The 16,077-nt window shown below is 37.8% G+C and overlaps 1 protein-coding gene across 15 annotated transcripts in view; it reads left to right on the plus strand.

Moving 5' to 3' along the window:
- Positions 1-16,077, plus strand: part of DGKB (diacylglycerol kinase beta) — a 476,877-nt gene that overhangs the window by 123,896 nt on the left and 336,904 nt on the right. For 2 of the 15 annotated variants that reach the window (XM_061356468.1, XM_061356467.1), the window contains exon 2: positions 6,597-6,670. The exons of the other annotated variants lie outside the window; for them this stretch is intronic. The gene's annotated coding sequence lies outside the window, so the exon portion shown is untranslated. The remainder of the gene's footprint in view (positions 1-6,596; positions 6,671-16,077) is intronic. 15 annotated transcript variants of the gene reach the window in all.

The following is a 16,077-nucleotide window of genomic DNA, read 5'->3' on the forward strand; positions in this document are numbered from 1 at the left end:
GAAAACACTTGTGGAAATATTTTATGCTATGGATTTGAAATATTAGGCGTCCAATTCTGTTAATCTAACTTAGGTGCCTGCAAACAACTGAAGCTGCTGCTCTTAGAAGGTTTAGGAAAAACATACACTTTCTTATGTGTGTTTAGGAAGAAGAAAAATGTATTAACTGTAACTTACAAACTGAAATCGGCTTTTGTGATTACCTATAGGTGTCTCCAACATTCAAAGTACAGCATTCAGAAGCAATGCATAAATAGAGAATCTATTTTTTAAGGGTTTATGTAGTTTGAATTTGAAAAGAATATCTATTTTGAAGAGCATCAAACATCAGTTTTTTATTTGTAAGGAGATTCTGCACCATTTCTGGTCTGGAAGCAAGTGTCATTCAGGTGACACCTTATGGGGCAAGTCTGGGTACCTTTTGTCAATGGAATGAGATCACTGGAACAGGAACGAAGAGAATAAGAGTGTTGTAGGAAACCTGCTAGAACAGCATTTTGAGAAAGCAGTAAAAAAACACATTTGCGAGTAAAGGTAGTAACAGGTTGACATTGGAAAACCAGTCAGCTGGACTAAAATGTTTTTGCCTTGTGTTTGTATGACAGTAACACTGAGTTCTTGTGAATGGCACCTGTAGAATAAAAGATAATGGGTTGAAGTTATGTTTTATAATTAGTGTAATAAATATTGACAGCATATATCATAGAGTCATAGAATATCTCAAGTTGGAAGGCACCCATAAGAATCAAGTCCAGCTTCCTGCTCCTTGCAGGACCACCTAAAACTAGACCCTATGACTAAGAGCGTCATCCAGACTCTCTTTGAATGCTCCTTGAATATAGGTGTTGTATGATGTTTCATTCTCTCTGAATGGTTATGACCTTTATTGGGTCATTGATAAGTTAAGCCTGCTGCACACAATTTTAACAAGTTTTTAAAGCCTTGGTTATTTCTAATGTTTCCTTGGTTAAAGTTAACTTTGCAACAAAGAGCACTTTACATGAGGATGTCTGTATTCACAGTGTATCTTCCCATCTTTTGTCACGGTGAGAGCTGTGGACCATTTTGAAAAGCACATGATGAGTGTTCCCATCTGTGTCTAGAATTATGGAAGAGTAACAGTCAGAAGGGGGAGTGAAACAGAAAGAAGAGGTCTTGTTTTGTGGCTTGGTGAGCGGGAACAGAATTTCAGCCAGACTTTTACATATGTAAAGGAGAAGGTACTTGGGAAAGACATCTTATGTTCATTGTAGTCATGATGTGAAATCTTGGGAGACATCAGTGCTATTAAAGAACAGAATGCTGGCCTCCTGAAAGCATTAGTTTTGGATTCCAGCTCTCTACTTCCTGTTGCCATCGGATAAAGTTTGCAGCCTGCTTCAGGAGTTGGCATTTGAACTTTGCGCTACTGTCTCAACAAAAAATAAAGTAATAAAATGCTTGCTCCTGGGTATTATTCCCTTTTTTTTTTTTTAATGACTGCAGAGAATAAATTCTGATAAGTCTTATTCTGTAGGAATAGTTTCACAGACAGTTTATTCAATTGAAGATGATATAAAAGGTTAAAAGTATTTCTTCCTATGACAAGAATTCCTTATTAAAGATTTGTTAACCTTCAATTGTGAATTACTTCAGTCTGAGAGCTCTTGTCCATTGTTTCCTGTGGCACTTACAAAATAATTAGCAGCAGTACTAGTAGACTTAGGGCAATGACTTGTCTGTAATTGTAGTTTTTCAGAACAGTATTTTATTAATGATTTTCTCTTTGGGGACTAGCGTTATAACTGAACTGGTAAATTTACAGTGCTGGAGAAAAACTTAAGAAGTGACGTGCTGGGTCTCACTGAAAAAATTAGACGTTTGTTATTTTTAATACCTTGTCTACAGGAATGGAAAAAGTTATAAATTTGGGCTTTGAAACTGATATTTTACCAGCCTGACCTAGTTTTCATTACACTAATGATGCTCTTACTATGGATAGAAGTGCTCTGATGCAAGTAAGTTATTTAGGCCAATTTAGGAAGTCAAGAAGTAAATATTTATTTATTTGGAATCAAGATGAGTAACTGTCCCTAAACACCCAGTAAAACAGCTTTATGCAATGTAAAACACATTTTCCTTTTTTTAATTGTTTCTGAAGAAAATAGAAGATTTCTCTGAATGCAGCAGTTTAGTCCTGAGGGGATATAGTCTTGTTTAGTTAGTTTGCCACAAGTTAAGAGCTTAAAAAAATGTCTTTGAAGGCTGTTTAATCATTTCTTGTCCAGCCCCTTAATACCAGTTTGGAATGTAAATGCGCAACTCTGACGCTATTGTGCTGCCCTGAACTATTAAAAAAAAAACCTTTTAATTTTAGATGATGTTTATGATTCACTATGACAAACCGTGATTTAAGTGACCTCTAGATAATTCTTTCTTGTCTGTTAAGGATTTTAATTTTCAGGAATGGACCTTTTATATATGCTGGCAGAAATCTTTAGTTAATGCAAATGCTGTGAAATAATTATTTTTTTTTAAGTTTGATTTTCAGCCATGAAATGAAATTACTTCATTTAAAATGGTTCTGATTTTTTTTTTTCATCCAATGTTCAATGGGTTGTCTAGTGCTCTGTAGTAATGAGTAGTGCACTCTCTAGTCCTTGCAGTAGGAACAACACCAACAGATGTATAGGCCAGTCTTCACAAAGTTTTATGTTGCTCTTCATGTGTCAAGCCCTGTGAGCCTTCTGCTGTGAAATGGTGCTTTGCTCCCCTCTCGGGTTGCCTTGTGTGACAGTATGGAGTATTCCAATGTAGCATTTGTTTAGTTGGGAAACATAGAAAATGCGCACGGATAATGGAAGCTTAATCCTCTTTTCCTTTGTCTGCTAAAGCATACAGTGTAAAGGAAAGGCAACTAGTCAAATTTATTGTGTTTGGTCTAAATTTGTCCCTAGGTGCACAATTCTGAAATTTACACTGTTTCAAGTTTGGATATTATCTGATGTCAATCCTGAACACTGTTGAAGTATATGTGGCTTTTTTTTGCAGCTCCATATTTGTATGTTTGTGGTCCTAGAATGTTGACAAGCTAAATTTAAGCAGAAGAGAGAAATGGCAAATAGTAAGGCAGCTGTATCAGCCTGGGAAAGAATTGCATATGATGTGAAATCAGCAGGCTTTCCTGTCTTGTTTTCTGAAATGAAAAGAAGTGGTGTCTTGTAAATCCAGTCTGTAGAGACTATGGCTTAGGCATAAGCGTTATGAACCACTGCATCCCCAAGACTAAAGAATTTGTTGCTTTTGAGCTCTGGCCTCTTTTTGCATCTGTAGCTGTGGATTTTCTCATGTTTCCTGCAGGAATTGTTGCATTCATCATCTGAATGTGGAGTAATATTAGGCCAGAAAGATGTTATTCAGAAGGGAGGAAGGTAAAAAAGAAAGACAGAGGGGGAAAAAAAAGGCAGACTTAATAGCAAAAAAAAATATGATATTGAAGTAGATGAAAACTGAGACATACATGATTACAGACAAATAAATTAAGCATGCAAAAGTAAGTGTAATGGTTACTATTACTGTTTTTTTTTTAAATCTGTTTCTTCTCCAAGTTTAATTCTCAAATAAAATATTTTTCTAAAATTTAAAAAAACCTAAGCTAGTGAATTCCATAGGAAGTTTTGGGGATTAGAAATGTAAAACTTAGATTTATCTGTTGTATATAGCCAGGACCCTGCTTACTTATACTCTAGAGTTTTTAACTGAAGATTTTTTACTTTGGCTATTCATATTTTGATAATTTAGTCATCATTTGGAATTAAAAGGTTTTATAATGTTAAAAATATACATAAATTGGACAAATCTGTCTTAATATTCAGTATCTGAATGCCTTCTGATTACCGTCTCTCTGTTATTGCTAATGGAAAGACAAAAGCACCTGCTGAGGGAAATTTTAATTTTAAAATGAGCATATGTAGGTCAGTTGAAATATGTTCTGGATGTATCCAGGTCTCAATTCATTATGAAGGGTGACTGGCTGCAATGATTCTTTCACGATTTAGGGTCTAATTTTAAGGCATCTGGCTTTGAGCAAGATAAACTGTACCCTTGGGTATTTTCTCAACTAGAAGTAAAAGTGTAAGGAGAATTGAATCCCTAAGAATGTATCAAAACCTCTCCATGCATTACTGAAAATAAACACAAAATAGCCTTAACAAAGTGTCGTGGTTTAACCCCAGCCAGCCAGCTTTCACTCACTCCCCCCCCCCACCCCCCCCGCCCCCCGTTCTTGCCCTCCCCTACTCCTGGAGGGACGGAGAGGAGAATCAGAAAGAATGCAACTTCCACGGGTTGAGATAAGAACAGTTTAGTAACTAAGGTATAACACAAATCACTACTGCTACCACCAATAATAGTAATGATAAAGGAAATAACAAGGGAAGAGAATACAACACCCCATCACCAGGTGACCGATAACTTGCCCCCCCAGCCTGACCAAGCACTGACCCATACCTCCTCCAACCCTGCCGTCCACCCAGCCCTTCCAGCTCACTCTCAGTTACATCCTCGGCATGACGTGCTGTGGTATGGAATACCTCTTTGGTCAGTTTGGGTCAGGTGTCCTGTCTCTGCTTCCTCCCCATACAGCTGCAACCACCCCCACAGGGCATTTGCCACCATCCATGAGTCAGTATAGAGATAAAGTACTGGCCACTTTTCTCGTTCAGCAATGTCCAGGGCCAGCTGGATGGCTTTCACCTCAGCAAACTGACTCGATTCACCCTCTCCTGCAGCAGTTTCTCAAGGCCCAGGATAGTGTTCTGGGCAGTGGCGTGGGGCACAGCGTACATTTCCAGCCATCCGGTGGTTGCTTCCACCATGGTAAGCACATGGTGCTTACCTTGGCGGGTTGGTGGCAGTGTGATATAGTCAATCTGCCAGGCCTCCCCATATTTATACTTCAGCCATTGTCCTCCATACCAAAGAGGTTTTAATCGTTTGGCTTGTTGTTGCTCAGTTCCCCATTTAAAATCATTCTTCTTATGGGTCACATAATAGAGAGGGCTTACAATCAAACTGTAATTTGGGATGTGCAGTCTCCAGAACCCCACTGCACCCAAGAAAGCTTGTGTTTCTCAGTGGCCCGACTCTTGGGTACATGGGCATCTACATGACGTACCTTCACCACCAGGTTCTGCACCCGGGCAGCAATATCTTTCCACAGTGCAGCAGCCCAGATGGGTTTACCTCTGCGTTGCCAGTTGCTCTTTGGCCCAAGTGTCTATAAGGTTATTCTGGAAATGAGTTCCATTGTCTGACTCAATTCTCTCTGGGGTGCTGTGTCGCCACAAAATGTGTTTCTCAGTTGGGGTATAGCTTGCCTCAGATCCTTTGTATCCCCGACTCGAAAAACCAAGGAGTCGACCTCGAGTCTCCCGTGGAGCTTTCTGCCAGAGGCTCCAGGTAGGGCCGTTCTCCCCAGCTGCAGTGTACAATACATTTTTTACATCTGGCCCAGTCGGAACTGGACACCCCTCCAAAGGAGCAATACCAAAAGCCCATCAGTACCCTTTTGGGTCTTTGAAGTACCCTCTCTTGAGGTACTTACCAAAGGCCACCTGGTTGGTCAACACCAGAGGATCTGCCAACAGGGCTGGCCCAGCCCAATCAGAACTTTTACATATTGTGGAGGGGGACAGAGTTCCTGTGGTGCATATGAAGAATTTGCTGGGGAAGACAGTCTGGGTTATTCCTGCTTCAAGTAAAGGCAAACCCATTCATGGGATTGCTTTTGCTCAGGGACCTGGATACACTTGTTGGGTAATGCGGGATGATGGGGAAGTCTGATGTGTACCTCAAGAGGTATTCCAAGCCGGTTTTGCCATAAAATGAAGTAAGGTCAAGGGACCTGCACAGGAGATTCAATTTCTGGGAATAAAATGGCAAGATGGACGTAGACAGATCCCCACAGATGTAATCAACAAGATAACAGCAATGTCTCCACCAACTAATGAGAAAGAGAAAAATGACTGCTACTGCTAAACCCAGGACACAAAGTAGTTTCCTAGAATGAGCCACATACCAGCAGTTAAATATCAAAGGACCTATTTTTGAATATATCTAAATAAACAAGTGCTTTGGAGCATTTCCATTTTTATGTCCTAAAAAAATGGCTATGATATGTTTTTATCAGAAAGCCTCTGTCTTAATTCCAGTAATATTTTTTAATGGAAAATACAAGTTTTTTATAAAAATTCTGGATTTATTTTGAAACTGTGAAGCCTCGCTCAGTCATTTAGTTTTATTTTGTTCTACATGTCATGCACAGAGAAAAACTGCTACATCTGTGGCCAGGTTTATCTTCCTGTGTTGTTGTAAATTTGAAATTGTACAGTGCTACAATCACTTCTGCTGAGTAGGGGCAGTGGGTCATTTTGCCTTTTTTTTTTTTCCACTTTAAAAATACTCATGAAAAGGTTGTGTTTGAACAGAAGACTTCTGTGTCAAAGAATTCAGACCTTTTAAGCAACGTAATCTTCTATACATCAGAGAGATAGAACTTTGTACTGCTCTGTGTTGGGCTTAGTGCTGTTGACACAACTGTTTCTCCATAAACATAGAATGGCTGGACAAATCCTGGGGAAACCTCCCAGCTTTGAAGATAAGGTTTTGTTAATCACAGTAGATTACTCTGGTAAGAATATTCATTTACTTTGTCTCAAATGTTAAAATGCCAAGTGCTTGCTTTGCGTTTGCATTCCTTGCATAGTAAAATACCATATTCAATTACGATTTTTTTTCCTTTGTGATTTCAAAATAATGACTCATAGAAAAGCTTTATATTCTGTCAAAGACTCTTGCTTATAAATAATTTAGGCATCCAGAAGCTATAAAACCATCTTGGGATGTTATTTGTATAAATGATCCAGATATATTTCTACGCTGTATTAGACAGTGTTGGGAGTATGGTGATTTTTACATGCCTTTTGGTGTTGAGAAAAATAATCTTGATTGGTGCTTCAGGATTTATCTCTGGTTGCATCTCTAATGAACAAGAGGAAATTCAGGTCTCCAATCAGGATTTGTGTGTGTTCTCATTCAGGTCTGATGAGCCAGAGGTCGGGGTAGATAATCTGTCAGTGCCAGAACAAATTGCAGAATCTCACCAATACGCTTTTACAAATAAGGGTAAGATAGTCATATTTCAGTGTAGTTTAATGAGCAGATAGGTGTTGAGGAAACTAATAAGAGCATATGAGTCATATAAAAGATCTTAGACTTTTGAAGAGCACTCCTTCAGGTTTTGGGCCATACTCCTGACCTTATTTCAGTTCAGGGCACATTCCTGATCAACTCTGGTCACTCTGTGAAGCTTTTTCATTTCAGATCTTACATTAGTGACTCTCAAAATGCTTTCTTCCTTTAGCTAAAGTAAGAGATGACCTATTGCCCTTTTCAGTATCCTAACGTGAGGCTGTACTAATAAAGTGAATTCTGCATGAGAAGTCCAGGAGCCTAACTAAAAAGATAATCACTGCTGCGGGGTTAGAGTAATGCTTTCGTCATCTAGAGACCTTGACACCCGCTATAATTCATCTTTAATTCATCTACTGTTTTAAGATAAAGTTAAATAAAAGCATTATTTGTAAAACCCCAAGTAAACTACTGTGAGACATGGATTTATGATGACAGCAATTACAGAACTGAAAGACATTCTTGCTTTTGTTTACATGTACTAAAATCAGACCATGCTCTTCTGTGTATTCTGACGAGGTGCAACTCTTCTGATTTGCTGTGAGGTCGATGTCTGGTTCATTTTGCATTATTTATGTTCCTGGCCAGCTTTCACTGCAGAGCATCATAAGCAGGAAAAGTCTGCCAATTCTTGTACATATTTCTTGGCATGTTCTGCAGTTTTCATTCAGATTCAAATGCTTCATCCCTTCCCCTTAGAGATCTTTAATTTATTCAGGAAAAGTTTCAGCACTCCTCCCCTTGTCTTGTTTACTGCTCTCATTCTTTGGAAATGCAAATCTGTATTTGGCAGAGCAGGTGCCATCTCTTTTGAGCTATGGGCAAATTATTAACCCATGAAGGAGTAAAATGTTGGTCCTATCAGGGAACTTGGTACCATGTATCCTAGTATGGAGATCTTCTGTAATTACTGAATCTTGTGTTTTCATGTCAGCATGTATGTTGATAACCGTGCTTGTTACTAGCATGTTCATGTAAATCACATGTATTGCTCACTGTTGCATGTTGATTGATTTTCATCCTGGTTAGGCTGTGTGAGTCCCAATTTTGTGACCAGAATTGATCAGGAATGTATTCAGGGATTCATTGACAGATAGAGGTGTGTAGAACCTCTGTAAATAGAACCTGTGTGTCCACTTTTAGAACCTAAATGTCCTGAGCATTTCAAACCAGTATCTACTACATCAATTTAAACGTTTTAGGGATAGACAGGACATTGTAAGGCTGTTTAAAGAGAAAATCTTTTTGCAAAGCATGAAGTTTGGAGAGGTTTTGAACTGTTCAGAAATCAAGCACCTGAAGGCAGAACAGCTGTGGTGATGATTTCCAACCTGTGGGTGTTGTAGAAGGGAAGATAAGAGTTAGTCTTGCCTCATCTTCAACAATGTTGTCATTGTTTCTGCAGATTTAACATAAATTTCACAGAGTATTTCTTTTTTTGGAAAACCTAATGGAATTTAAGAAGGAAGGGAAAGAAAAACAGTTCGTGACAGCATATGCTTTCTGTCTTAATACTTTAAATGCACCATAGTACCCTTAAATACCTTAAAATGGATGTAAGCAGCATGATGTGAAGACCTTAAATATTGATGTTCAGTTTTTCATGGGGAAGAATCATATGTATAGTAGATTAATTATTCTGAAGAGTCTATAATGCAGATTACATTCCTTAATATAGTTGCAGTAGTGTTTCATAGATGACTAGAAGCACAATTAGAACTTAAAGGGGTGCTTTCCATTAGTTATTATCTAGTTATTTTTGAATGCTATACATATTGCCAATAAAACCTTCTGTTTGCATGCCCCAGTGTTCGTGGTAAGTATGTGGTGTATATTTGGCAAGTGAATACACATGCTACAGGGTCTGGTAAACGTAACATTTACTTTTTTTTCAGAGAAAAATAATCATTATTAGCAAGTTCGTCTGGACTTCCTGTTGCTGTGGAGTCGTTTTCTGCATGTTGTCCTTAAACTTGTGACTTGTTCATATCTGTACCAAGACAAGGCACTATGAATGGGGACAGGTGAATGGGATCATTCTTTGTCCCTCTTAGAAGCATAAAGATGGCTTTACTGGACCAGACTAGAAGTCTGGACTAGTATGCTGTCTCCTAACAGTGATTATCAAGGGAAGAATGTAAGAATAGGCTGAGCATCCCTGGAGCATTCCTCTAGCCTTTGACACTGTGTTACTGACTACAGATCTCTGCCATAGCCCATTGCTTCTTTTTGAATCTGGAAGAATTGTGGTGGTCTCTTTTGTTCCTTATGAGCAGATTCCTACATCTTTTTTTGTCATTTTATTTTTCCAGTTCTACTCTAATCAGTTTGAAAATCCAAAACCTCTATGTTATTCAAAATGCAAGTGTAGCAGGGATCAGTACAATGGAGTAAATCGCTTTCTTCTTTATTCCTTTCTGTCTCAATACATTTTTTTTTTTTTTTGGATGCTGCTGAGCACGGATCTGATGTTTTCTGATTGTAATTCCAAAATTCCATTTCTGAGTGATAAGTCATCACTGAGGAGCTCACTGCTCATCACTCTAAGTGTACTGCTAGGATTATTATAATATTTTTTTTCTATGCACATTACTTTATATTCATCACTGCTGAGGCATATGATGCTATTCCAGTGGGAAGTATAGGGTAGCGTTAGCAAGCAAAAGAGAGGAAGAGTCAGGCTGTTAGGGGATTTAGAACCTGTATTATATCTAAATTCAATTTCAACTCTCTTAAGGTTTTTTTTCCTGTATCCTTAAAAGCATTATGGTATCTGCCTTAAATGTTTCATTGGTGTAATAAGAAGTAGAATGACTTGGTCATCTGCTGGAAATGGCTTACTTTTCTCTGTGAATAAAATACATAGTGAACTTACAACTATTTGAAAGAAACTTTAACAGTCTAATGAATTACACCTCTTGTGTGACTTAAAAGGGTTATTTGAAATAAAAGTAAGTTTTAAAAATTATTTTGAAATGTTTAGTTTGTTGCTTTTGTGGTTTGGTTTGGGTTTTTTTTTTTGTTTGTTTGTTTTGGATGCTACTCTTTCTAACCATAACTTAATACAAAATGTTCTGCTGCGTAATACATAAATACTTTGACTTTTTCAATTTAGAATTTCGATGTGAACATATAACTATGCATACATTCTGCATAAATTTATATTGATTACATGCTGAATATGCCAACGTATTCATTGTATGTTGTGAACATAATTAAATGTATAGCTGTCAGAAAATGTCTATTACAGTTTACTTATTTACAGGAATTCGAGTTTTGAGGTGATAGTTATAGAAAACAATCCCTGACCGAATGACTAACCCTAACTGGGATCACATGAGTTGTGCATGAAGTACAAAACCTGACAGAAATGTTTTTATCTAGCTCATATGTCCAACAGAAGCGGAGTTTATAATGTGCTTTTGTTTGTGATGTGTTTGTTTGGTGCTATCTGCTATATTATTACTAAGTAATTGCCTGTATATTACAAATATCCTTGAAGGTGTTTAAGCAAAGCAGTTACTGTCACAATTTTTTAAGGTCTCCTATTTTAAATTGAAATTTTAAATTGAAATATTGGACAATATTACATCTTAATTTGTAAATGTGACTGTTCTCACTGGGGGTCTGTTTCCAAGAACAGAGCTTCTGTGAAGCTGGTGGTCATGCCTAATTGAAAAAAAATACATTTCCCATAAATTAATCTGTATGAACTACTTGTCATTATAAACAATGATTGTAAATAATAGTACTTATAAATAATAAAATATGTAGCCTTGCATTACATCATTTCTTTAGTTCTTTTAGTATGACTTACAATTCTGTGACATGTTACATGAATCTAACAGAAATAGTGTTTGCTATTTCATAGGTAGCCTGAACTAATGAGCTAGACTAATGCAACCCTTCCTAGGTGTGCAGTGAAAGAATTTACACTGCAAAGAATTCCAAGCAATTTTAGCTCAGTAAGATATGTACTTAATAATAACTACTGGGCTTGTAAAATTAATGAATGCTGAATGCCATCAAATTACAGTGTATTATTCTGTGGATTTGAACTTTTAAAGGTGAATGTCATCAAACAAGTTATTAGTAAATGAGGAAGGCTGATGCTGTTGGACTCCAGTTCCTACTTGTTTTTAAAGTTCACTTAGTCTGACAGTTTTGAGGTAAGTTGAGCAATGTTTCCTATACTTGGAAAAAAAATAGTTTAATATAAAATCAGTGCATCATAATGCTGACCACTGAGATGTAACCTCTGGTATTGCGGGTATCCTGGCAAAATTTTTCAAGTTTATTTTCTGTGTATTTTCCCTAGGCTGTATTTGTGTTATGGCCCTCATAGCAGTTGCATAGAAAGCATATACATGCAGCTTTTAAACTACCAATACTCCAAGGGAGTTAACATTAGGATTTAGACTGTGAGAACTGCATGCTTCTGGAACTGTAAATGAGCTCCTGTGTGTGGAGCTGACATACATGGGAATTTATTTCAGTTGTATGGTACATAGTCCCTGAGAAAGGTTGCTCGTTTTTTTTTTTTTTTTTTTTTAGCAATTTGCAGTCAATGACATGGGATTTGGTATTTGAAATAGCCTGCTGCATTCATTTTGGAGAACTGAAACCAGAAGATGAGTGGATCTAATACTTAATTAGTTTTGTAATCTTCAGATCTTTAGGTGATTTTCCTCATAACGGATTTGCACATAGGAGAAGATACATGTGCAGATACGAATATAATATAGATTCTTTTTAATTCAAGAAAAATATGCTTGAATTTAGTTTTTGCTGTTGTCTGGGTCTTGCTGTGTTGGAACACTGCTTTCAACTCTGCTTTTTAGGACCACATAAAATATACACATTCATTCTTAGAGAACTAATATTTCAGTTGTCAGTCTCCAGGTATGGCCTTTTGTTCCAGATTGCTTTTGTTCCTGTACTTTGCTCTATATTTTTTAATCAGCTAGACATTACACAATACTTTTTTTCTGTTGCATTGGTGCCATGGGGGTAAGAACCTTAGAGATACGTTCTTTAAATCTCTGCTCTTTTCATGTCCTTGAGCTGTATCTGCTTCCACTTCTCCTCTGGTTGTTGATAATGCATGCCAGGGATTAGGAACTGCGAAGATGGGACCTGTTTGAGCTAACCTCAAGGGCTGATGGTGCACTGTGTGTGGTGACTGCAGTGGAAGCAACTGCAGCAGAGGGAAACTGGACTTCTAGTCAGGAAGTTAGCTACTTTGGGGGATTTTTTGTTGCTTGTTGTTTTGGAGGTGTTGGTTTGTTTTGAGTTCCCTGTTTGCAAGACTGGGGAGAACTGGCATGTATGGGAAATGGAGGTAAAAAGAAAAGTATTTTAATATCTGTATTTTTCTATTCAAATAATTATTGCCCAGAAGAGATGCTGAGGGCATTCTATCCCCCTTATGAAATGGAATTCCATGAAAAAAACAGGATGCCTTCATGTGTTTGACCTAACTGTGCATCTTTAATTTCTGCAAATGCCTGTTTGGTTTCGTACAGGTACAGTATAGAATCAGAAAATGGTTTGGGCTGGAAAAGACCTTAAAGATCTAGTTCCAACCTGCCATATAGGGGAAAATGATTTGCTGTCATCTTATTACCAGTGGGCAGGTGATGACAGAATTGTCATATGCACAGTCATGCTTGATTTGCATTGTATTTCAGAGTGTATTTCCATTTCAAAATATTTACTTTTTAATTGGGATGATAACAGCAGTTAGGGATACATGGAAAGTCCGTTTGCGCTTTTATTTATGAAGTGCTAGGGCTAAAATTTAGCCTTGTGTAAAAGTGAGCAGGTCCTAGGCAAAGATGCTCAGAGTTGAGCGACTCTTTGATTTGTAAACGAAAGCATGGACTGTATTATTTTGTGGAAATTACACTCTGTGAAGATTGCTTCTTCAGAGAGCCAAAGTGCTACTGTTAAAGATGGTTTGTGAGAGCAGACAGCAGATTTCCTGCCAGAACAAAGTGGCAGGAAAAGTTGGTAGGAACAACCACACACAAATAAAATCTGTTGCTGGCTTCTTGTTCCCCCCGCCCCCCCTTCTTTTTTTTTTGTGTGTGTGTTTGTGTGTGTGCGCCTGAGAAATGCTTGGAATAATTCTCCTAGTAGGTAAAAGCACAGTGGGTTGTGTGGGTTTGAGACACTCTGGAGGTGCTGCTGTGACTTTTTGGAAAACCTGTTGACATGAGTGGAAACCTTGCGACTGTGTCTTGCATAGGCAAAGCAGGAAAATTGCAGCTGCTACTGGGCCCCCTTGTAAGACAGAAGCAAAAGCATGTGAGAATGGGAGGTGAAGGATTCAAGATGGGCACATTCCTTCTCAGGGGTGAGAGGAGACAGGACAGCTCTGAGTCTGTGAGCAAGGTGATGTACTGTGGCTTTGGAATGGGTAGAGCAAGGAATTATTTTGTGTGAGGGCATAAACTAAGCCCTTGGTGAATTCCAGAGCACAAGAGGAACAAACAAAATGTTGTGGTGAGTGTTTGAGCAACTTCCAGTTAGTGAGATTTGAAATGGTGCTCAGAAGAAAGCAATACACTAAATCAAGGTTAAGTTGGTGGCTGTGATGTCCAGGATGTGCGAAGGGGGAAAGGTTCTTTGGCAAGGGGAAGAAAAGATGTGTCTTCATGTTGATGTTGGAATTGCTGTGATTTCATACCAAATTGTTAGAAATTACTGATGATATTTTGCATCTCACTTCTATTACTGGTATCCCAGTTTGGACCTATTTTGAGAGGGGCATCATTTGCATGGCTAAAGCAGTTCTAAGCATTATAAAACCCCTCAAGTTACTGACCTCATTCAAATTCAAACAAACAACCCTAAACCCAGAACCTCCATGTGAATTGTGTATTGCAAAACCAGTGATATGCATGTGTGATGTGTGGAGGATGGGGTTTAGATTCAGTATGCCTCATACATGTTTTAGAATTATTATCTATAACATTGAAGCAATTTGTGTAACTGGTGAAATGAATATTGAAGTCCTATGATAATTTTCTTACTGTCATCTGTTGATGTTACTGCTGTTTGTCTGGATGATTGCATAAAAGGATACAGTACCTTTGAACTAGACCATTTGACCAGAAAAATACAAATGACAAATCTAAGAGCATTAAATATGCTATGAAAACATAGGAATTCTTAAATAACAGACATTTAATAACATTATTGGAAGCTTTTGTCATAATTGTAGGTCAGACATGAGATAATGTGAAGCTGTATTGATGCAGAAGGTTATTGTTCTTTTGAAAGGGGTTTCAGATGACTTCACATGAGAATTTCTGTGGATGTTCCTCTGTGTGTCTATATTAAAATAGCAGTGTAAATAAAGGGAGTATGCCTCTTAATATTAAGTATTTGTTTTGGACTTAGAACTTTATGATTACTTTGATATTTTACACAGATCTCATTCTCAGAAGTAAGTAAACAAGAGAAGTCATGGTATTTTTGCAGCATTAAAATTTATAGTTGCATTTTGTGTTACGGAAATAGACTTAAAAGAGGGTAGATGATAACAAGACATGACAATATTCTCTTGATTCTGTGTAAAGCAGATGAAGTGCATCTAAGGTATTTAGCATGCTAAAATTTGTTCACAGTGTTGACACAGACTAAAAGAAAGGTCCTCCTCCTTCCCTTGCCATGATTGTGGCATCTGCACCGTTTGCAGTGTATCCTGTGGAAGGACTGAGATGACACTGGTGAAATATAAGGGAATGGTTAGACTGTCACATCCTGAATTCTCTTGCTCATGGCCATCTAGCCCCTCTGGGTCCATGCACCATGCCTGCTTACTCTTGCTGGTGTGGATGATGCTGTTGGCTGTTCTGCAGTTGCCATGGTGTTTGTGGGTGCCTGTGGCACGTGTGTTACTGATGGGAGTGTAAGCGGAAGAGGAAGGGAGCCAGCAGGGCTTGACTCCTGGAAAAGCTTGAACCTCTTCATGAAACCCCTGCATTGTGGGAATTCTCATTTGCCTCTGCAGCCATGGAGCTCTGTCATGGCGAGGCTGTGAATCCATGTACCTTCTTCCCTGTTTGGAAATAGATGAATATTAAGGGGATAACTTAGTGCTAATGCTGCAGCTCTGAATTTTTCAGAATCTTTTTTATCAGAAGTATTTAAGCTAGGTAGAAAAAAATACTTTGGGACATCTTGTTCCGCTTAATTTTTAAGACTATTCTCTATAGAAATCACTGGAGAGTTCTTAAAACAGATGGCACAATGTGGGCCATTGTAATGCAATTTTCTTTGTAAAATGCTGTGTCCTAGGGCAAATTTACCACAAATGGAGCAATCGTGATGTCCCATGAAAGACATGCGTTTTTTTGAAACGTTTGATATATCTAAAAAACATGCATAACTCTGCCAAGCAAACAAAGCTCGCTATTTTCAGTAAAGTATTTTGGGGGTTTTGGTGTATTTTGAAACTGCTTCAGTAACTTGCTTCGACTAGTCGGGAAACATTGTACATTCAAAATTTTAAACACCAGTAAATACAATATTATCTGGGATTATGACTAGCAAGAAGACATATTAATCTCTCTTGCCTTGATCTTTCTGGCAAAAAAATAATACACATTTTTAGCTAATATTTACTGGAACTTTTAAGTTAATACGTATAGATGTTAAAGGCTTAAAGAAAAGGAATACTGTATAGATATCAAAACAGAAATACTTAAGGCTCATCTTTCTGGTTCACAACTAATCAGTGTGAATATATCTCATCTATTATCTGTGCCAACTTGGACTTAGTAGTTCATTAGGCAACACTACTTTAAGAGGTCCGCTACCATTATTGGTGACACCTGT

This window comes from Neopsephotus bourkii, unplaced genomic scaffold (genome assembly GCF_033783945.1).
Source record: "Neopsephotus bourkii isolate Nb327-2 ecotype Australia unplaced genomic scaffold, CSIRO-AGI_Nbou_v1 NB_855, whole genome shotgun sequence".
Taxonomy (NCBI): Eukaryota; Metazoa; Chordata; class Aves; order Psittaciformes; family Psittacidae; genus Neopsephotus; species Neopsephotus bourkii.